Genomic DNA, 23196 nt, shown 5'->3' on the forward strand with positions numbered 1-23196 from the left:
CTACTTCACACCTGTACATTAACTCCACTGTCACATTTAATATAAATCAATCCTATGATCATACAAGGCCAACAACAGCCACGGACAAAGAGGGACACATAACCAACACTATCATGAGATCATACATTTTAACTTGACACAGATCGCACATTACAATAATCAGTCTCTGCTTTGCCCATTATTGCTCACCAATTAATTATCACAACTTATGAGTTTATAAAAAGGCATTAACTTTTTTGAAGTTTAATAAAACGGTTATATTTTAGCCCAGTGACATGTCCAGGATGGACTCTGTGTCCCCACCTCTCGCTCATTGACTGCTGGAGATGGGCAACAGCCCCTCCATGACCCTGTGTTACGTCAAGCCGCGTTTTCCAATCAGATACGGCATGACGTAACACCTGTACGGAAAAGCAGGTATAGAAAATCCATGGATGGGAGGTTAAATTTTTTAAAAGTTTAGTAAAATTGCTTAAAGTTTATCAGAAAAAAACTTAACTTGCTTTTAAAGATGAAAATTTTTCATTAGAAAAAATGTTATTAAACTTCTGCGTTAAGTTAAATATTGTTTAAGGTAATCTTGGCTGGTTTAGCTTGTCAATCTGGCAGGTGTTTTTGGGTTGGAGCAAAATTAGTTCAGAGATCCACAGGACGCTTTTTCAGGCGGTTCTAGAGCTAATCGCTTCTACAGTGTCGCTTCACATTGCGCTCCACTCCGTGTAAAAATAACAAATAACTACAAAAACTCTCAACATGGATCCGTTCTCCAGTCCATGTTGTAGCTGCAGTTTATATGTTTTATTTTTGATGTAGCTTCCTTGATAATCTGTATGCATCAAAATCCTTGTCATTTTATTTAACGAGTGTCCTGGTTCAGCTGCTCATGAGGTGGAGAATGCTGCATACTGACTGACAGCCGCTCTGACTGCAGCTCTGCTTTCTTTGTTACAGAAAAGTGCAGGTGGAATAATATTTATGATTTTTTTTTTACTTTTTCCGAATCAGACCCAGCCAAACCGGGACATTGTTTCACATTCCGACCCTTCTTGTTCAAAAAAAAAAAAAAAAAGCGTCGTCATGCTAAATTTGGTGAGCTAGAGCGTTGCTCTTACCGAGGGAAGTTGTTGACAGCTGTTCAATCCGCTGAACTTTCTAACCTGCTGGTTCACGTAAATCCAAAGAAAACCTTTGACCACCACTACTTTCATTCATACCATCTGTGGTCATTTTGAGATGCTCTTTCAAAAGGTAAAATGATTGAACACCGAAAAACCTCAGACTGGTAAATTTCATTGCTTGAGTGCAGCTTCTGTTTAAAATCTTGAATAAAAAGTCTACACGGAACATTTAGCACTCATTTTCCAAATAACGGAAATCCGTCGTAGCGACGGAGACCTTTAGCCCCTGATGATATTACTTATTCAGATCAGAGGGAGGAGAAATGTATCCCCCCAGGGATAAAACATGAATGCCCAGGGGGGGCATCACAAACAGAGGGGGAGGGGTGTACCCTGGGTGCAAATCGCACCCAGGGTATACTGTTCAAATTAGACTTGTCTTGTCTGTTTCTAAATGTTTTCAAAACAGTAACTAAGGTGTTATTTTTGTAATTTCTCTTCTTTTCAGTTCAAAGTCTAAAAATATTTCATTTCCCACTGTATATCTTGACAAAGTTCATCACCTTGGAGATAAGAAAGTAACAAAAATAATATGCTGGCTCAAAGTTATTATAAAAGTTTTTTGTCCCTTTTTCCAGTTCTAATATTGTTAGTTTTTCATCAAATATCACACTGCAAAACATTAAACTAAATAAATTAAATTCCATCAGTTGAGCCCTGTTAATGTTGTGGATGCCTAATAAATCTGTGATTAAATGTAAAAAAAAAAAGAAAAAAAAAAAGAAGTTGATCAAACATAAGTCGATCAAAGGAAATGTATACTATGCAAATGGACTTGTAACAAGCCTCTGACAATAACTTTGTGGTATAGAGAAATATTTGTGGTTCTCCCAATGGAGAGCGCAATATTAAAAGACAGTTGCAGGGACCGTGATGGCCAGGATCTGACAGGTCACTCACATTTCACAGCTTTGGTCAATGCCTTTGCAACTGGGCTTCATCATGACTTTATGTTGAGCTAAAATAATATTTTATCACACAGATGATGTTCTTGAGATTGTTAAGATGTGAATATTTTTTATGACATCAAAATGCGGTGATCAAGAAACTGTTTGTTTAAACATATTGTCAATACATGTCATTGCACCTTTTAAAAGTGAAAATTCTTATTTTTGTGCTTCCAGCCAGAGATCTAGTTCATATAATTGTCTCTCTTTTTCTCTTTTTTCAAATCTTATTTTCTATCAAAAAGCATGATGGAAATCAAGGATATTTCCTTATATAGTTTGGAATCTGTTTTGTATGCAGGGTTAGTTATACAATAAGAGCACATTTTCTGCAGGAACAGTTTTGACAAAAATATCAGTTGGTCAGATACTTGTTTTACAGCACTAAAAACTTAGGCATAAATCATTTTTTTTAATTCTGGGCAGTTCTGTCTATCTTAAGTACAACACACCAGTTAAGCTTTCAAGACTGATTAGTTTTAAAATATAAAATGAGAAAACATGCTCAGACTCAGCATGTTACAAACTGCTGTTGTCCTTCATCTGGGTTCTTTTTAAGAGGTCCCTCACCAAGAAGTCAAAGAGCTGATCTATTATGATAGGGAAACACGAGAGTATGTTGTTAGGGAGTGCTGAAAAACAGGGAAAGCCTTTGATGTTCAGATCTTTCTCCGGGAAATTTGGAGCTTTAAGAAAATGACTCTCAATCAGCTGTCCATAAGGACAGCTTTGTTTTTGGCGGTCAAAGGTTCACAGATTTATGTGTTTTGTCAGAACACCAAAGCTGCCGGGCCACGAATGAAGCTCTCAGTGATGCCAGATTTAAAGTGACCCTGTCTGTCATTCCTAAGAACATCAGCTGTCTGGGGATAATCTGGGATTTGTTTTGTGTTTTTTTTTTTTCCTTTTCATTAAGCTTTGCAATGGAATGATTGCACATATGTTGAGGACTTTCAAATTTGTTGCCTGTGACTGTGGCATTTAAAGTAACTTTTTTAGGGTTCTAAACGTGCTTGGTTCCATGAACCAAGCACCTTTTTTGTCCATATTGAATAAATGCATTAAATCCAATGTAATATATTGTGCATATAAAGGTCACAATACCAGTGTATTTCAAGAAAAAGAAACCTGCTGATACATAGTTGTACTGCATCTGAGATAATGCCATTTTCCATTCAATTCCTTTCTTCATTTTCAAGGTTGGGTCGTTATGCAATTCAGATGTTATCATATTTCTTTGTATCAATTTTATCTCCTCAATCTCTCCCTCTATCTAGCTGTTCCGCCCTGTCATGTAGTCTAACCTGACAACTGCAGATGGTCCAGTCCATATAGGACTCAATAATGAAATTAAAGCGGATGTGGGATTCCAGAGGAAGCGAGGTAAATCAACCACAGTTTACCTGTTGATGTCAGTAACATATTGAAAATGAATTTTGTGTGTCCTTTCTCTGAGTATGTTTAAGGGCTCCAGCTAAAGACTAGTTATAGGGTTTTTGTGCATCTAAATAAGTGTCAGTATATCACCCCTTGACATTTTTTATTAATGTATATTTTATGTGATAGACAAAGAGGGCCCTAACCTTTTTTTGTGAGATTATGGTTGGACCTCTCCAAATTGAAGGGTGGGGGGGGGGGGGGGGGGGGGGTTGCAGCAATCATTGATGATACAGATTGTTTTTGTTTTAATTGAGTTGTTTGGAGAAGGTCAAATTTGTGGTAAAACTGAGAATTCTAATGAAAACGTCAAATCAGGTTTTTAAAGGTTTATAAAGGTTTGAAGGTTTAGCCATTTTATTGATAAAGTAAAAATTTACTTTTAGAGCAACCAAGTGAGTACAATGTTGGAAATGGTTTCTCAGTGGGGCTGTCCAGAGTGGATTTTGATGAGATTTACCTATTGCTGGACAGAGCGCAGAAAAAACATGTTGCTGTAGTAAAAGACTACTTGATGTCTTCTGCATAAAAAAATTATTTGTGGTGATTGTGTTTTTCTAAAATAAAATGAGGTTCCATTACAGTTGTAGTTTCACAGCACCTACAGCATACAAGGTAGCATTAACAGGCAACTGTGATTTATTTTATAAAATTAGACCCTTGGCATAAAATTAAAGCAGAACCTCAACATGTACTACACCTAAAAAGCCCAAAATAACCTGACAATGGGGGAGATGTTCCTACCAAACAATATTTAGAGTAACTCTGTTCCTCAACAGGAATAAAGACACAGTTGGATAATTTAATATGTAACTATTTCCTGTAGAATATTTAAACCGGTGCAATTTTTATTTTTTTTAACCAAGCCTTGGTATCCTATTCTGTCAACACTAAGAATGTAAATGTATTCAAGATAAAAAGAAATGAGAGAACATCTTATGCCTTCCAATAATTTAAAACTAAAATAAGGTGTTCCCTAAAAAAAATAGATAATCACTCAATAACACCACATGACCTAATACTTGAAATAAATTGTCTGACTTTTCTGGGCATCAAAAGGATGCAAACTGTGAATAACAATGGCCATGAAATAAAGTAAAAAATATATATTTATTTTACATTAAAACAAAAACAAACATATCTGTCAGAAGCTACAAACAGAAACAGTTGCTAGAAACAGTCTAGCAAAAAAATGTTACCAGCCGGGTTGGCTGGTAACATTTTTTTGCTAGACTGCAACTTAAGATGCATGTTACGAAGATCGGCAATCATTGACACTGCAAAATAGTTTAAACAAGAACTAATGCTTTTAAACACATATTTACCTACTGATGCTGATTGCTGTGCACTGGTAAGTAGGTTCACTTTTGGCAAATTTGATTGCCAAAAGTGGGAGGTCCATCGGAATGAAGAACAAGAAGAGGGAGAAGTGAGGTTGTGTTCCTATTATCAACATTGAGCATGTTAAAGTGTTTGATGCTTTTTACAGAACTTCACATGTTCAAAAAAGTCCCCAATCTACTGCTCTTCAGATGAGCTTTAACCCTCAACTCATACATATTCATAGGACCCAGCTTTTTTATTCACAGCAAAAATAGGGACAGACTGAAAAAAAAGATTGCAAAATTACACAAAACATAGCAGATTTTAATGTAAATCTCAAGTAAATCTCTAGACAGTCCAAAAAAAGCTTTCCTCTTTTTCTATCTCAGTGCTTTCACTGCAGTGGTGGCACTTCTCTTTTCTGTTTTGGTTTTTAGTGTAATAAATACTTTTTTATCTATTTTTTTTTTGTTTATTTCTTTACTGACTTGTTTTTGTTAGATCTCCCCTCAGCTCTCATTTGTCTACAGTTCCCTCACCATGAAGCTTCACTGACCAGAGTACTGTTGTTTTTAAATCGCTTTTTAAATCCAACCCTGGGTCTTTCTGCATGGAGTTTGCATGTTCTCCCTGTGCATGCGTGGGTTCTCACCGGGTACTCCAAAACCATGACTGTTAGGTTAATTGGCTTCTCTAAATTGTCCGTAGGTGTGAGTGTGTGCGTGAATGGTTGTTTGTCCTGTTTGTCTCTGTGTTGCCCTGCCACAGACTGGCGACCTGTCCAGGGTGTACCTCGCCTCTCGCCCAGTGAACTCTGGAGATAGGCACCAGCAACCCCGTGACCCCATCAGGGATTAAGCGGTTTGGAAAATTGATGGATGGATGGAAGTCCAAGGAAAGGTTTATTTGTGGGGGAAAAACACTGTCAGACCACCATTACAGTTTTCATCTAGCGAACCCCCTAGTGGCAGCTCACGTATGAATCCCTGCCTTAAAGACATAGGAAAACCTTTTGCGGGATCTCGCAAAAAGCTTTGCGAAATCTCACAAACGTTTTTTTTTTCCCTCCATGTCCCTTTAGAGGCTCCGTACAAACACACACAAACTACAGTGCTTTGCAAAAGTATTTATACCCCATGACCATTTTTCAAATGTTGTCACATCACAACCACAAACCTTAATAATATATAACTCTTGTGATGGACCACCATAAAGTAAAGCTAAAAGAAAGGTGATCTGATCAGAAGAGACCAAAACTGAACTTTAGATCTACATCACCATCCACCACTGCAAAATTGAATGGTTGAAAATTGTTTTCTTCAGTTCAAACGGCCTATTCATAGAGCATACCAATATTGTTCTGAAATATTTGCAACAAGATTTGAAGATTAATGTTAACTCAGGCTCTCCATCCAATCTGACTCAGCTAAAGCAATGGACAAATGGACAAATATTTATTCTCTAGATGTGCATAGTTGGTAGAGACACACCCAAAGGACTTACAGCAGGTCGTTGTAAAAAGTGTTGAGCCTGAGTGATTGGATTTTCAGATTTGTATTTGTAAAACCATGTATCCTTTTCTTTTTTCTTCAGTTTTGCACTATTAGAGTTTTGTGTTGGTCTGTGAAAATAAAATCCCAATAAAATACATTGCAGTATATGGTTGTTATGTGCCTAAATAAAAAAAAGTTCAAAGTGTGTGAATAATTTTGGAAGGCACTGTACATTGTTTTTAAATCTAATTTCAGCCACTTTAGCTTTTCTACTATGCAAAAACTTCTGATCCATTGTTCAGCTACTTTTCTTTTTCAGACTTGATATTTGGAAAGATAATGCATTTAGCTGGGTTGTTTAGATGTTTCAAGTTTAATGTTTTATATTTCCTAATTTGTACAAGTTCACAGACCTATCTTTAAACTGGTATTTGTTTATCCTTTGATGTGAATATGTGAAAATACTTGTGATGAATGATACATATAATTAAAGCAAAAACAGGCTATAATTAAATATTGTTTTCTGTCAAAGCAGACTTTGTGCCTTTATAGCCTTCAAGAAGAACACTACATTTATTCTATTTTCACTGTCCCACTATACACATAAATTGAAGTTTCAGCTCATTTTCATGCAACTTAAACTTAATTATAAGAAGAATGAAGCCATAACCTTTCGGAGCCTTCTGACAGTTTTAAAAGGTTGAACGTGCATCAGTATCACACCAGTCAGAGTGGATTCTGTCTCATTTCTGGGGCACCGAAAAATAATCTTATAAGCCTGATCTGCATTAGAGAGTCCCCATGCAAAGTAGCAACTAAAAGATTTATGTGTATTACCACTACAACATTTGCTTGATCCACCACACTTCAAAGCAATATCAGATGTAAAATAGGTCAGATTTTTTTCCTCCCTCTAATCATTTCCCATCAGAGACAGCTCTTCTCTCTCCTCAAGTTTGAGTGGGCACCTGGTTACATACCGTTTCAGGGCATAGCTTACCAGTACTTGCTGTCATAGCTCTCTTTAGCCAGAGGTGAAGAAGAGAGTCTCTGATATTCACAAAATCCAAGAATATTTCAATAAAAGAACCACTTTGGTAACTTCAAAAGCAGGAAAGCTGCAAAACTGTCATCTGGTCAGAATGTTTTATTTAAAAGGTCAGGTACTCACAAATGACCCATTGTATAGAATTATAGAACTTGGGGAGAGATGTACTGACCACATTCCAGTTAAAAACCAAATAGTTTGATAAAACTATGAATCGCAGTCCTATTGATGATATTTAATGAGCCAATTGTATTTATATTTATCAAGTTTCTTTCTGAAAAAATGTCACATACACTTGCAAAGTCTTGTTTAATCGCTTCCTTCCTGAGTGGTTTGCCTCTTAAAATTACACACTTCACATTCAGTCATGCTTAAAGCAACTCGAACAGACACACACGTAAATGCTTCTAATTTTACGCACACTTTAGGAAAATTAGACTCAACACAGTATAAAACCACTTTGACTCAGTGTGTGCCCTGATATAGCTCACTTCTTGCTCAGTTTTTCTTTCTTTAGAAACCTTTGCTCAGGGAAACAAAATCTGTAATCAGCTTAGTCGTGTTGATGCATCAGACATTTTTAATCAGCGGTATTGAAAAGAGAGTAGTTCAGCACCAAGGCACTTGGCAAACACAGAGTACTGAAAGGAGAAAACAGAAGGATGAAGCAAGAGGTGAATATTTGTCTTTTTATCTATGTACTGTCAAGATTATGAAGCTGAGAGACTTCAAAACTTTTCAAACAGTTAAAAATTTATATTTTTATCAAGTGAAAATACAGATCACAGAAGAATGGTAAAATGAATGAAATGCATCAAAGTTGCCACTAGACATGACTGCAAGTCATCGATGTTAAAAGAAGCATGCATTATCATTTAAACATGCTTTGGTTGCTTCTTCATTTTTTTATTTTTTGAGTCCAAGATAGAAAAAAAACATACTTTTAAAATCCCTACCACTTATTTAGAATTTTTATTGCATTTAAAAGATATATAGACTCATTTTAAGTAAACAGAGTCAAGGGTGACTGAAACAGTTTTTTGCATTTTAGTGCAATCTGGCGTGAGGAATGCCACAAGAAAACAGTGTCTCTCTAGCTGTGGCTTTGATATGGCTCTTACAGTAAATAATTCATAATGATTATATATTATAGATCTGTATTGATATGTCTGACTGAACCTTTCTTTTAGATACTCATTAGCATTAAACTTTACAATCTCTGGCTTCCAGACACAAATCAGCTTGGATAATTTCACTTACTGGGTCTAAAGCTACCTTTCATAAAGCAAATTTAAGCCTGGTCAAAGGGAACAGACTCTGCTGTACTCTCTGCTGTTCTGCTGCCAAGTACCCAGTAACCAGTAAGGCCTCCACCCTCTGCTACCACCCAGTCTCAGAAACACTTGAGGGACGTTGATGACATTCAGCCTCCACTGACAGCCTTCTAGGATGTAAGTGTTGATGTAGCTGTGCAAAAATATAGACATTCTTATAGGTGTTAGTTATTGCAGTATCCCTAAACACAGTGTTAAAGACTTAAGGTAAAGGGGAGGTTTGTGCCGAAATAAAATAAATAAATAATCCTAATAAAGTTCCAGGTCGCAGAGGTAACCGATAAGCACTGACAGAGTAACAAAAATGAGGTTTGTGTAGTTGAAGGTTTGTGAAATGTCTATAGTACAGGACTTTTACTCAGCCCCATCGAAATTCCAGCCAACCAACCAAAGCCTTAAGTGAAGCAAATGTGCCATCATTCTCCCTATTCAAAGATGAGATAAAAACCTCCTGGGCCAAACTTTGGAAATGCATCTGAGATGGAAGAAATTCTTTGAAGATTTTCTTAACTGATATGCCCTCAATAATGGAAGAAAAATGTGGGGTATTTGAGAGGATAAGCTTGCTTTTTGCATCACCTTCAGTCACCAAGGTAATAAATATCTGTGGCGGCTTGATTCCAGAGATGGATAGGTTTCTTTTTATGTTTGTGTTTTTGCTGGGGTGACTTGGCTACCACTCTCCATTACCATTGACTGGAGGACACAGACAGTGTGGTTGAAGTGAATGAATAGGGTTCTGGTCCCTTTTTTCAAAATGAGAATTTGGAAAGTTTGTTATACCTCTTAGGGGATCACACTAAATCTAGAGACTAAATCTCTGTAGGTTTGTCTTTGCACAAGTTGTAGAAAGTGGAATTTGATCAACCTCGTAAATCAAGCTGGACAATGTGGCTTTCTTTCTGATGGTGCAATTCTTAAAAAAATATTGACGTGAGAGTTTGCCTAACCAGTTATTGTCTTTTCTTGAGATGCAGAAGATTTAAGTCATGCTTCTTGTCTTGTAGGGGTGCTGCTGGAGTGAAGTGTATTAAGTTCCTGCATAGCCACAGAGAAATATTGGTTTGTATTATCAGTGATAGGATTTTTTGTAGGGTATTTGACCCACCAGTGCTCCCCCTTTAAATTGATTGTATTCGTACGGATAATGGACATATCGTTTTCATACAGTCAGGGGCTGATGGGTTTCCTTTTCAAGTGGCTTTGTTCTTTGACATACAAAATGCCATATTTTCTACAGTGACTAAGATTAATCTTTGGATTTTAGGAGGAAATATTTTGGAAAGATCTAGAGTTGCACTGATGAGGCTTTCCCTGGCCAATACCAAATTTCAACATATAAACCTATCCCCCCCCCCCCCCCAGTGTCCTGTCTAGCAATGTGGCAATAAGAATTGATGTCTTAATGCCAAATAGAGCTAGACAGATTTTACTTTCACAAGTGGAGCAATCAGCTTTCGCCATAGTGCTCCACTTGATTTATGCATGTAAATAGCTTTATTGTGATTCCTGCGGGGAGAATTTCAAATTATGTGGACACTACAATGGGAAAGTAGGAGAGTAAAGGAAGAAGAGAAAAAAAGAAAGAGAAGAGATGAAAGAAAGAAGAGAAAAAAGGGAAAGAATGATAAAACATCTACCGTCTGCTTCATCACCTGGAAAGAGAGATGTTAAAAGAACATATAACCCTTTTTGAGACTGCCCTACATTTAGTCAGAGAGTGAGTTAGTTTTCTGCTTGTCGGTCAGTTCGGATTACCAGAATTATTTTGATTTGCTTTATGCCTGAATAACAGAGGGTTAGGGTTAGAGAGGTTATTACTTACTTCAAACTGAGAAGTTTACATACATTAAGATTACAATGCATTTAAACAATATGGGTAAGACCATAAATGATGTAATGGCTTTTGTAAGCTTCTGATGGATTCATTTACAACATCTGAGTTATATGGAGGTATACCTGTGGATGTGTTTTAAGGCAACAACTCCAACACATTGCTTTCTTTCTGAAGTCATGGGAAACACAAAAGGAATTATCCAAGATATCAGGAAGTTAACTGTTGACCTCCACAACTCTAGTTTACCCTTGGGTACCATGTCCAGTTGCTAGAAGGTGTTATGTTTGTCTGTGTAAAGGATTGTTGGTATAAAAAAAGCATAGAAATGCCCGGGCTTCCTGCTGTCCAGGAAAGAGATGGGTTCTCGGAGAGTAACGTGTTTAGGTGAAAGATCATCGAGAGAGAGTAGGGACCCTGTAAATCTTCTCAGCTTCTCTCAGAATCCTCTGTAGGCTGTTGTCTGCCATGTCGTAGATGAAGTACCACAATTTTTGTGCACTGAAATAACAAACCTTTTATTTATTTTTTTAGCAAAATAACCCTTTTAAAAATGTTTTATTAAATATTCTCAGTCAGTTGCAAACATAATTTCCTTTCTTCGTCCTAACCCAGGGGATGCCCAAACTTTTTGCAAGGAGCGCCAGATTTGGTGAGTTTAAATGTGTGGGGGCCGTCCAATAAGCTTGACATTTTTTTTGAATCCTTCAAAATAAATGCAAATTAACTATTTTATTTCTTAAATTGCTAATGGAATACTTTATTACATCACATAAGAAATACCAATTTTTTTAATCAAAATCACTGTGAAGATGACAGGAAATGCAAATTAACTGTTTTTTAAATTGCAAATGGCAAACTTTATTACATCATATAAATACAGACTTTTTATCAAAATCACTGCAGATTACAGGAAATTAAGCAAAAACATCTAAACAAAAAACCCCAACAAAAGGCAAATTACATGCACCTAGGTTCATTTTGAACATGAAATGTTTGCTTTATCAAATGCTCACAGTAAACTTGCAAATTCAAAACATGTGAACAATGAAACAACACTAACAGTTTTGTTATGTAGAACTACAGAAGACTGAGAGCCATATGAATTTATGTAACACTTGTTTTTCAATTGACAATTAGAAAAGTTATTTGACATTGAATTTCTATCACAAATAACTGTATTTTAAGCTGTGGTTTTGATCACCACAATAAATAATTTACCTGAGCTTTTAAACTGAAGAATTGCGAAATCAATTCTAGTTTATTTACATCCGAAGACTAAACAAATACCTGCCTGCACTAAAGTGAAGGGTGATACTGAGATCTTGCCTGCAGTATACAGGCCAGGTCTGGCTTAAAGACAGTAGTTTTGAAGCGCAAGATGTCAAGTATGTGACAGCCGGTTAGTTTTGTTGTCACTCGGTTCATTTTAAGGTTCATAACCGAGAATGTGTTGTAGCTCATGTCGATCCAAACAAACCCAGCATTTTCTTGGCAAATGTTTCAATCTCTTGGAACCTGCCTTTATCCAGTTGGTGGTAAAAGTCAACAAGAAGGAGCTGTTGGTGTTGACCGTGGCATTCAATGTCACACAGCAGCTCAATGAGCTCCAATTGCAGGTGGTTTGGGGCCTGGGGTGATAGTGTGGCCACAGGACTGCTGCCTTCTGCTGGAAAATTAGGTACTTTTTTTTTGGTACAGGTGTTCGGTACATTATTATTAATTTTATTAGAGACTGCAGCCGTTGGCCAGTGAAAATTTAACGCGGGCCACATTTGGCCCCCGGGGCAGACTTTGGACATGCCTGCTCTAACCTCTCATATCACATTGAATCCTATTCTGTTAAATCAAAAAACTGAAACAGGGCAAGTTGTGGCTGAAAGGTCAATCAAATCATGTTGAATGGGTGTTTGCTGCTGATGTGTCAGTAATGTATTACATTGTTAGCAGTGTATTAAGATACATTTTGAATTAGCTACATAACAAAGAAACCCAGCAGTAGTGCGATCCAATCCAAATACTTATGGTGTATTCTTCAAGGGTCACTAAAGGTTTTGACATGCAGCAGATATAAAGGGCCTCATTCTAGCAACATGCATTGGTTTCTGAACGTAAAAACATTACAAATGTCACATGTAATAGAGCTATTTAGAGGATTTAAAGCATTGTGGTTGTGTTTGTGGTTATAGAGGCAGCAAGTACCATGTGTGTCTGTGTTAAAATGTATCTTTTGAAATTGTTTAGGAAAGCCGAGGCAGCTTCATAATGCCTTGGAAACATTATACATTATGCTGCAATCATTTTCTCTTGTCTTACCTGGGACAGTTGACTCTGAAAGTTAGTTTCTCTTATTTAGCGGGCCTGGCTCTTTTTTCAGATTTTTTTTTTCTGATTGGAACTGAAAGTTCCTGGCACAAAGCAAACAAAAATATTAGAAGCAAGATGAAAAGTTCACCTTATCTCTCAAAACATACCCATCATGTACCCAATTACTCAATGCATCAATTAAAACAGAACACATATAACTGAAAAATGGAGAATTATAAAAAAAAAAAACCCAAAAAAAAAACATTTGTTGCAAAAATTCATCGGTGCAGACTGTAACAAACCACAAAATACATTTCACATTTGCTTTTACTAATAACCCTAACCCCTTTTCATACCCTTTTAAATTTTCATTGAATGACACATATTTCTTTCCTTAGGTCATCAGCGGACAGATGAACGCAAACCTCCCTGTTCATGTATCACTCAGTTGTGAAATCTGCTCTCATTGCACAAACTCAGCAGGCTTTCTTTGCAGTGTTTGTCCATTTATCTTTTCCTTTACTCTTATTGGCAATGAGAAATTTAGATTTAGATGTTATTTTTTTCTCTGCAAAAACAACTGGACTTACCCCCCCTAACTTCTGCAATACGTAGTAGTTTAAAGCCTTATCATTACCCGTCATCATCATCTCTCTTTCTCTGTGAAATCTAAAACATTTTACTGCTTTCTGTTTCTTTGGAGCTGTTTTAAATGTGGCTCTTCCTAATTGCCTGTCTCTTTTGAATGATGGGGCTTTTTGTCTCAACTGACAATGAAGGTCAGGGTCACAGTCATTTTCTGCTCTGCCATGATTTTGAATGGCATTTTCCAGTTAACTTAAAGAGATGTTTGAAATGCATCTTGCCATTGAAATGCCCAGTTTTAGTCTTATTTTAATGGCAATGTCAGTTATGAGTGTCACAATGCATCCAGACTACAATTCTGCAAAACAATACATCTTCATAATAAATTACACAGGAGATTGTTAAATAGATGCCTACGTTATTTCCTAATTTTGTGGGAACTGTGGTTTTTTTTTGGCATGCGGTAAAATATTCTCACTATAGGCTGACCTGGCTTTAATACCATCAATTCAATTCTATTTAAAAAGATTTAATTAATCCCAAAAGGAAATTAAATGCTGTTGTAAATCATATTATGCAGATGTCTTCAAAGAGTTGTAGTAGACGCTAATGGCTGTGGGCAGGAAAAATCTCCTGGAGTGTTCCATATTACAGCAGATAATAAGATGGCAGCGAGCACATGTGCAGCTTCTCTTAGCTCTCCAGTTTGGTGCTTGTTTTTGTTACTTTTTTGTGTGCACTTATTTATTCTTGTGACGCAGCTGTCAAATAGAATATCCAGAACCTAGTTTACGTGCAAATAGAAAAGAGTGTGTCTAGAGCAGTTTTATCATGTGTGATGGTAGATTATAATTTTTTTTTCTTTATGTGGCTGGTCAAAATTGCGATAAAAGTGCTCCAAGTAATAAAAATCACGAGAATTTTACAGTATGCTGGGTGCCTCCAGCGATCTGCGAGTCCAGCGAGAGCAGTCACATGACAAAAACACAGCTGTGACGTCAGTGTAGTCAAACATCCTCGAACATGTGTCGAGTACCACTTCTTCACGCATTGTTAAGCACTCTGAAAGGATTGTTAAAAAGTCATTACAATGGTCTATTGTACTGCTGCCAATTGTAAGAATCGCTTTGGATCGGGAAAAGGAATGTTTAATTATCCGACTGACCCGGTTTTGCGTCAAATTTGGATCCGGAAAGTGAATAGATTAGACAAAAATCAACCGGACAATCTGTGGCGTCCAAGCCGATACAGCAAACTATGTTCGGATCAGTTCATGGCAGATTCTTTTATCGTCAATCCTGTTCTCGCTGCATCAGTTGGATTCAATATACCAAAGTTGCACCTTAGGCCAGATGACATACCTACCCTAAATATGCGGCACCCCGAGCCCACGGGCACGGTGAAAAAATGTTGAACGCTGGCCTGTGAAAAACATCAACGAGTTAAGATGTTCAGTTGCTTAAATAAACCTTCACATTCACGAATTACAGTCCGTTAATTTATATAAATTAAGAAATAAAGCAGCATCAGACTCGCAATTTAGACTCATAAAACATACCAGTCAGTATTTGTAAGTCGTTGGGATCGTGGTCAACATCCTCTTCACCAGCAGATTCTGAGTTGGACGACAACGATGTAGGCCTACTAGCGTCATCATCATCACAACTACTCCCCTCTCCATTTCCCTCGGTGTTGTCCCGGAATTCATGCCTAACTATCGGCTCAAAAGCATATGGCTGGACACAGCCAGTTCCCTTTATTGGCACTAAACTTCAAAGTTACAGGTCTAGTGGTGGCTAAAAGTTTCACAGTGCTGCTTTCAGGAGTGTCATGGGTAGTTCGACATACCCCATGTAGTGGTCAAAGCAAAATATGAAAAGGGTCAAATGACATAAAAAGTGGCAGAAAACTAACACTGTACACAATGGATGGATTGATTTCATTTTATTTCTGGAGAGCTAGAAACGTATCTGTGTAACGAATTTCATATAATTTTAGATGCATTTAACATAAGTACTGACATCCAGAAGCAAAACAAAATAAATGGTCCAACAATCTGCAAATCATTTTAGGAAGAGCGAGCCAACATAATTTTGTCTGTATAATAGCACATTCTGAACCAAATATCCAAATAAATATTCACTCTCAGGGTACCTTCGCTAATCACCTCATAAACATTTTTAGTTTGTCCTGGCAAGTATAGGTTGAAACATAGTCCAGGTGACAAACTGAAGTGAGAGCGTTTTCTAGGTAAGCCAGGTATAACAACCTGTGGACGTTCCTTCACCACCAGGGAAGTTACATTTTATGCAGCCAGGGAAGTTTAGATTATATGTCATAATGTTTATCTTCTAATGGATGGTGGCCATGATTGTTATGGGTAATCTTTTTTTTTTTTTAAGGAGAATAGCACAAGTTCCAGAATTTATGCACAATTTTGCCACCTGAGGCCACAGGCTGAAATGACATCAGTGTTGTGCACGTGCATGGGATGAGAGGACAAACATCTGCTGCTGCGACTGCACAAGTCTTTTGTTTAGAGGTGTGAGGCGTGTCTTCTGAGGTAAAAAAGTCATAAATATTAAAGTTAGCCCATGTTCTCTCGCTAATGCATCAATTACAGCGGAGACTCAACAGAGTAGCAGGATGAACGAGAGTGCGCGGCATGTCACACCCACCGGCCCGCCCAGAGAATTCTTCCTGATTTACTTTCTCATGAACTGACAAATGGAGCTTCTAAAGGCAACTGCAGTAAATACAGAAAAACTTATTTTACGTGTCGGGCAATTGTAAGGACTTGTATTAAAAGAAAATAAATTATATTTAACTTCAAAACTTGCGCAATGCACCCTTAAATGTGAATATGGATACTTATATTGGCTGCCAGTATTTGAAGCTTGACATTTCACTATTTGCTGTCATTCTTCCCCCTCAGAATAACTTGATCCTGACAAGCATTTACATGCATGCCGATGGGATTGTCAACTGGCATAAACCACCCATCTCCTTCAGATTAAAATTTAATTCCGATTGAGCTTAATCTGATAACACTATTCTGATTGCCGCATTTACTGATTGGCCCTTATTTGTGATTACTTTTGTCCATGTAAACATAGCTATTGAGACATGTATAAGAGATCACAAATGGGCTTGAATTTATTTTTATTAGACTGAGAGAGAGAGAGAGAGAGAGAGAGAGATAAAACTACTGATTATCAGCTCAAATCTCATTACCTTCTGTTTTTAGTCCCACAGTTTCACATTTGTATTTCAAATCTATAAATAGCAAGGTAAATACAAACACAAGAGAAAACAAGTGTCTCCTTGTGTTTGACAAAAACAAAAGTCAAAACATGACACATTGGATTAAGTTGTTTAGCCCACAGTGTTACAACTGCACAATAACATATGTATTTCCTATGCCATCTCCATAGCTGATCTGTATAGTAGGTAATTCAATCAGTGTAGAAAAAATGTATCCACATTGATATAGGCCTTTTATTAAAGAAAAAAAACATGTGTTTTAGCTTAGCCATTAACTGACAATATTTGGACCTGTAGGACTGTAAGAAGTGGTCTTTTGCTCATTCACCTAAGCAAGTGTTTTAGGTACATGGTCAGTATTACTAATAATACTGCCTGTCTTACTTTTCTTTTGTTTGTGTGGATAATTACAAAGGAAAGGTGGTTCTTCACAATGGTAGTAAGGAAGAACTCATGTGAAAACAAGCCATAGGCTTCAACTGGTGGTCTGATAATAGCCGGCAGATATATGAACACATTGACTCAACAGACAGAAGGCTTCCGAACTCAGTCAATAGGTTAAACTCATAACTGATAAAATAAGAAGGAAACCCCAATTACAGCAGAGTATAATCCCACTTGCATTACAAGACTGCAGCTCATCTGTGAAAGAGAAACAGTAGAAGGGTTAAGAAGGACTCTCACAAGGGAATAGTTTAAGAACATTAAGATGCCTTGGAAAGAATACCTTTAAATGTTCAGCATCAAAACGTTATTTATCTATATATAAGAATGCATACGTTTAAAAAATGTTTCACTACGTGAAGGTTTAAGGAAACAAATTCAATTAAAGGTTAAATAAAGAGTGTACACAGATTTTTTAACATAAATGTGTTTTTTGATGGATTTTCAGCTGCAATTTTCTGTTTTAATCGTATTCTTTTATGTTGGCCAAAAAACAATAAATGAAAGTACAAAATCATATAGTGTAATTTGACTATAATCCTGTAAACACACAAGTCATTCACTCAGTTTGTTAAAAAAAAAATGGTCAAAAAGCTGAATCACAAATCTTCACATTCAAAATACATTTTCTTTGGCAATCTCAACAAAATGTTTCCCACAAAAGATACTCTTACATGAAACTTAATGTGTATGTGGATTTACGCGTCAGCATGTGTAGAAGGAGTTGTCAATGTGTGTGTCTAACCTGAAGTCTTCTGTACTTGAGGCAGCAATTTGTTCCACAGATGACATTCTTTAGCTCTCATCATACTCTTTTGTTCTGGATGATTGTAGTTCAGTGTTATGTACTCCTGACGTTCAGAGGTAAACGTTGGCCAAGCAACTCCATCAAGCCCTGGATTCCTAAAAAGAAAGAAAAATCACAGAAGTGTCTTTAGATTTCATAAAAACCCCTGAATTACTGACTGAGAATATGTCTGGCCTACCCAGTCCGGGCAAAGTTAGCCCAGTGCTTCATAAACTTCTTGGTCATGTTTAGTTCATTCTTCGTGTATTCAAGGGTAGCATTCAGAGGCATTCCAAAGATGAATTCTATCTCATAAGCATGCATTACGCCCATCCAGTCTGGCCAGGGATTTGTAGATGACATGTGGTCAAAGAAATATAGAAAGGTCTTCCCGCCACCCTGTGAGTACCTAAAATCAATAAATATAGCAAATTTATAAAGCATTATTTTTACATTGTAATACTACTAGGAGAAAACAGATGGGAAAGTAAGCTCAGTTCAGATGATTATTCTTCTTTGCAGAAAAAAAGTTAGAACTATTATCACAGCTCTAATACTTCATGTGACATATTTATTTTAGTGCACATCAAGCCCTGAGCAACACTCTGACATTTGAAACCTTTAGTCTAGAATAGGACTCAGGAATGCAAACAACCTCTCACTGTTACAGCCACGTGCAATATACAGTATGTCATGGTACTAAAAGAAATATCAGCTGGAATAAGAACAAGTAGTCCTGTTGCACAGGATATGTTATGTCACAAATCTGGTCTCAGTAGCAAGAATAAAGTCTTTGTTGAAACAAAATAAAATTGGTTAGCCAGTTAAAAGTATGTACTTAAATACATCTGACAATATTTGCCAAGACTTGGAGACTGATATCTGCAGACCTATTCAATCTGACTGAGCTTGAGGTACTTTAGAAAAAAAGAACCGATCACCATTTCAGTCTCTTGATGTACAGAGCTGGTAGAGAAACAGCCCAAAATATTTGCTGCTGTATTGTAGCAAACAGTGGTTTTAAAAAGTATTTTGGTCTTACTGTCAGGATCAAACAAATGTATACCACACTTAGACTTTATACTTTGGTTTGTATTTCTAAAAGATTTTGAAAAGCATACACTGTATCATAAATGTGCTATCAGGCCAGTCATATCAAATATTTAACCCGATACTTGGAACTTACCTGTGAGCAAAGTCCAATACAGGACAACAAAACAGCTGATCTCCAACCAGACTACCAAGTGAGTCTCGGTTTTTCATCCCATTGTTCTGATCAGTCCAATCAGTGTAGTGAAAAATAGCTGCTTCTCTGGCGACATGACTTGCATCTGTCATTGTTAGTGGTACACCTTTCAGAAAGTCATTTCTGCTGATGAGACTCTGGCCACTGATGTTGAAACCAGGCATTCCATAAAGAAGAAAGTAGGTCCCTTCATCTTTATTCAGGCCTATCAACAGTTCTTTTTTGGGAAGGTTACTGCTATTAAGCATCACCTGCAAATGAAAAAAGATGTGATTGAAATACTTAGGTATTATGGTTGTTTTAGAAATGATCATGGCTTATTCCCTAGTCAGTACAGCATTATCAGACAATAACCAGACAACTGTCAATCTAGGTCAGGGATGGGTAACTGGCGGCCCGGGGGCCGCACATGGCCCTCGTCATCACTCAGTGCGGCCCGCGAATAGATCAATAATAATTTAATAACAATTAAAATAAATAAATAAATGTAATTATACTTTTGACCGATAAGAGGGCGCGCGGTACCCAAACAATAGCGGGCACGGCCGCTTTGCAACCGCGAGGAAGAAAGTCAAGAGCCAATGGCCACTAGCAGTGGCATAAAGGGAAAACTTGACCGAGAAAGTCACATTTTTCAGACAAATGGGAAGAAGTACGGACATGGGGATTTTTTTTTTTTGCGTTCCCTCACAAAGGTTTTTGCCTTCCCTAGAGGTATGGCTGATTTACTTGTTGTGGTCTTTTGTCATTCACACACAACAATAAACCGTGAGAGCCAACGTGAGTTTTGAAACTGCAAAGCTTTGTCTTAAGCGGAAGATCAAATGTGCATCTACACAGCACCGCGTTCACAGACCAGTGTGATGCATTTGTAAGCGTCAGAAAGCTATGGTGCATTCAGGAGCATGGGGCATTAGATTTTTCAGAATAAAAAGCTAACAGATGTGCATAATCAAAAAATAACAAATACAATTATAGAGCATTCAGTATTGTAAGAAAGCCCACACTGTTTCTGGATAGACACATTATTGTTTGAGAAGTTCTGTTCCATTTTATGCTTCTTTCCTTGTAAATTTGAAATGTCCCATGCTCCTGAATGCAAAGATATGGAGGAGTTTTAATTCCTTTTTTGCAATTTTTTTTTTAAAGCAAACGGTTTGTCTTTTGCTTAAGGACATATTAAAATGCATTTATATGCAGAAAATAGTTATATGTTGGTGCAGTAAACCAGTAAACATACAGATATAAATTCATCTAAAATTTGTTCTTATTGAGAATAATTTGTAGCGTCTTTCATATCCAATTATATGAAGTGCGTGGTTATGTGGCCCTCCAATGGTCGTGCTGAAAAAAAATGTGGCCCTCTTTATCATGGAAGTTGCCCATCCCTGATCTAGGTTATCAAGAAAATGCTGTCTGACATTGGTTGAATAAAATTATGAAGCCTGTCAATTTTTGGTAACAATTTCTTCATACAGATTCCTCAAAACTGTTAAAAAGAGATGACTCCTTTAGTTTCATCATGGAATAGCTAGCTATTTCATCCATCCATCTGTCCATCCTTTTACTAACATGTTTATCCCTTGTGGGGTCACAAGGGGTGCTGTGCCTATCTCCAGCTGTCAATGGGCGAGAGGTGGGGTACACCCTGGACAGGTCGGCAGTCTAACGCCGTAGCTATTTCATTTTTAAGATTATTAATTTGTTATTGTGATTTGAGGCGACAGAATAATTAAGTCTTAGGCAATTGTGGCCCAAATCAGATTTTTTTCTGGTCAAGTGACCAGGGCAGATGTTTTAAAACTAGTTGGAATCCTCAGATCTGACCCAAACCTTATCTATTCAAGTCACATTTGAGCCACTTCCATAGGTGGTCCTGAATAAGATTTGTAACTGATGTTTTTGAATTTGACTTCCGTGGGAAACCGGCAAGGCGGATTTAATGCGTCTTTGACGTCACTTTCAAACCGACATGTGTCACAACTTTGCACTAGCAGCAGCTGGAGGTAATAGCCGTTAGCATTAGCAAGACAGACAGTCAGCAGCTGCCTGCCACAGCGCTGCACAGTGGAGAGGCAGCGACATGTTACACCTCATTATGCAGCAAAATTTCTACTCAAGACGGCTCATATAAGAACTGTTTGGTTGAGGGATATAACGCTTGGTCGTACAAAATGTACAATCCTGCACATGAAGGACATTTTCATTGCCAAAGAGGTTTTCACTCATTGCAATCCATTGTGTCGCATTTCAATGGGGCACAGCGTGCGTAGTCTGCTCCTACGACGAGTGTCCAGCCTTTGGAGTCGATATGAGAGGTGCTGATATTATTAAAAATTACCCATGACTTTCTAAAGTTATGAATGAACTCGGTCTCTGAAGTTGTTAAAATCTCTGCCCCACCAGTCCTGGCTGCATCTCCACAGCCAAACAGACCTCGGTTTAGCCAAAACATTGTAAAATCTCAGATATTCACTTTCTTTTTATTTCCTCCTCAGCAACAGCTGACACAATAAATGGCTTCTGTTGGGCAGTTTAATCCATAAACCTATTTCTCCCATGTTTACTGGACCAAAGTTGGCTGCATGAGGTCATTAATATCGTTCTTTGCGCATGTGGGACAGTTTGGAGTTGCAAACAATCCATGTTCAGATACAGGCAGCATTTTAAAAGTAATAGGAATAGACCTGGCAAAAAAAAAACCTCTATGTTTATCTCAAAGTTATCAATTTATTTACAACTCATCATGTTTCTGGTTCTCACCTTCCTGTGAGAAGCATTGAAAAATGCTATTTTATTCAGTTGCTTTTCCTTTATAATTATACTTGTATTTACATAGATGTTAAAAAAATTACAAAAGCATTAAAACACATTTATATTACTAAGGTTAAGGTGACTTTGTACTCTTGTAGTTCAAAGGTCAGTACAGGCAGCCCTTCGCATGACAGTACAAATGAAAGTAGCTCTCAGTTTAAAAAAGGTTGGTGATCCCTGTTCTAGACTGACATATTTTCATACCAAAAAATGTTTTTGGATTGGGTCAGCCTGTTGGTTATTAAGTACTCCCTGTGTATTGGTATAGGAAATGTTTTATATTATATGTTGAAATTTGCCACAAATGTAGATATTGGGGAATGATTTCTTTTTCCCTTAATATTTAGGAATTCTGTATGAGAGAGATTCAGCAAGCTTGGTCACTGAGCCAATGTTTGCTACTGATTTTTAGCAATAGTTAACCAATTTTTCGAACACAATTTAACACAGAACTAATCAAAAATTAAATTAGTGTTTTATATTGTCGTTTTTTTTTTTTTTTTTTTTTTTTTACATTCCAAGAAACCAGTTATACAAACATGTAGTGACTTACTTCAACTTCAGCTGGTAAGAAGGTCCCTATCAACATTAGGGACGAAGGTAAGGACAATAATGAAGGCTGAATAATTTCAAACTGCTTCACTGAGATCTTTTGAGGATCAGCCTGCTGTAGGACCAGCTTCCAGACGAGCTAGAATGATGTTGTGGGGCAGTCCTAGCCTCTTTTGCTAGCTTTAAGGACCTGTTTGTTGGCAAAGAAGGCCAATAAAGCATTAGAAATGAGCAAAAAGCAAGTTTGACAAATTTCAGTTAAGTAATAACACTGATGATTTATTTTAAAACGGTGGGGGAAAAAGTTAGACTAAAAAATAATCAACAAAAAAAACATGTTTGTAATGACTAGACAGCAAAACGAAAAGCATAATTTTACACATTCATACTCATCTACATTATTTACATGTTTGGAATGAATCCTATACTAAACATTCAGAGGTTTACATTCATACTAACTTCAAAATGTCTTACGTTATGAATGTGGGAACATTACCTAGGAATTAGTCTGCTTTTAATTAACCATGTTTAAATCAGGGCAGGGGACAATAAATAAATTTGTAGTGATTGATTTGAATTTGTGCAATTACTGACGATTACATT

The 23196-nt window shown here is 37.1% G+C and overlaps 1 long non-coding RNA gene across 1 annotated transcript; it reads right to left on the minus strand.

The window, feature by feature from the left end:
• Window positions 1-11430: 11430 nt before the first annotated feature.
• LOC118562202 lies at window positions 11431-22649 on the minus strand. Its single transcript, XR_004930512.1, has 5 exons — window positions 22595-22649; window positions 19168-19478; window positions 18181-18390; window positions 17940-18097; window positions 11431-17392 (listed from the first exon to the last, which is right to left on the minus strand). It is a non-coding gene; the product is annotated as an uncharacterized LOC118562202 (long non-coding RNA).
• Between the last annotated feature and the right edge of the window lie 547 nt (window positions 22650-23196).

The sequence above is a fragment of the Fundulus heteroclitus genome, unplaced genomic scaffold (assembly GCF_011125445.2).
Source record: "Fundulus heteroclitus isolate FHET01 unplaced genomic scaffold, MU-UCD_Fhet_4.1 scaffold_83, whole genome shotgun sequence".
Taxonomy (NCBI): Eukaryota; Metazoa; Chordata; class Actinopteri; order Cyprinodontiformes; family Fundulidae; genus Fundulus; species Fundulus heteroclitus.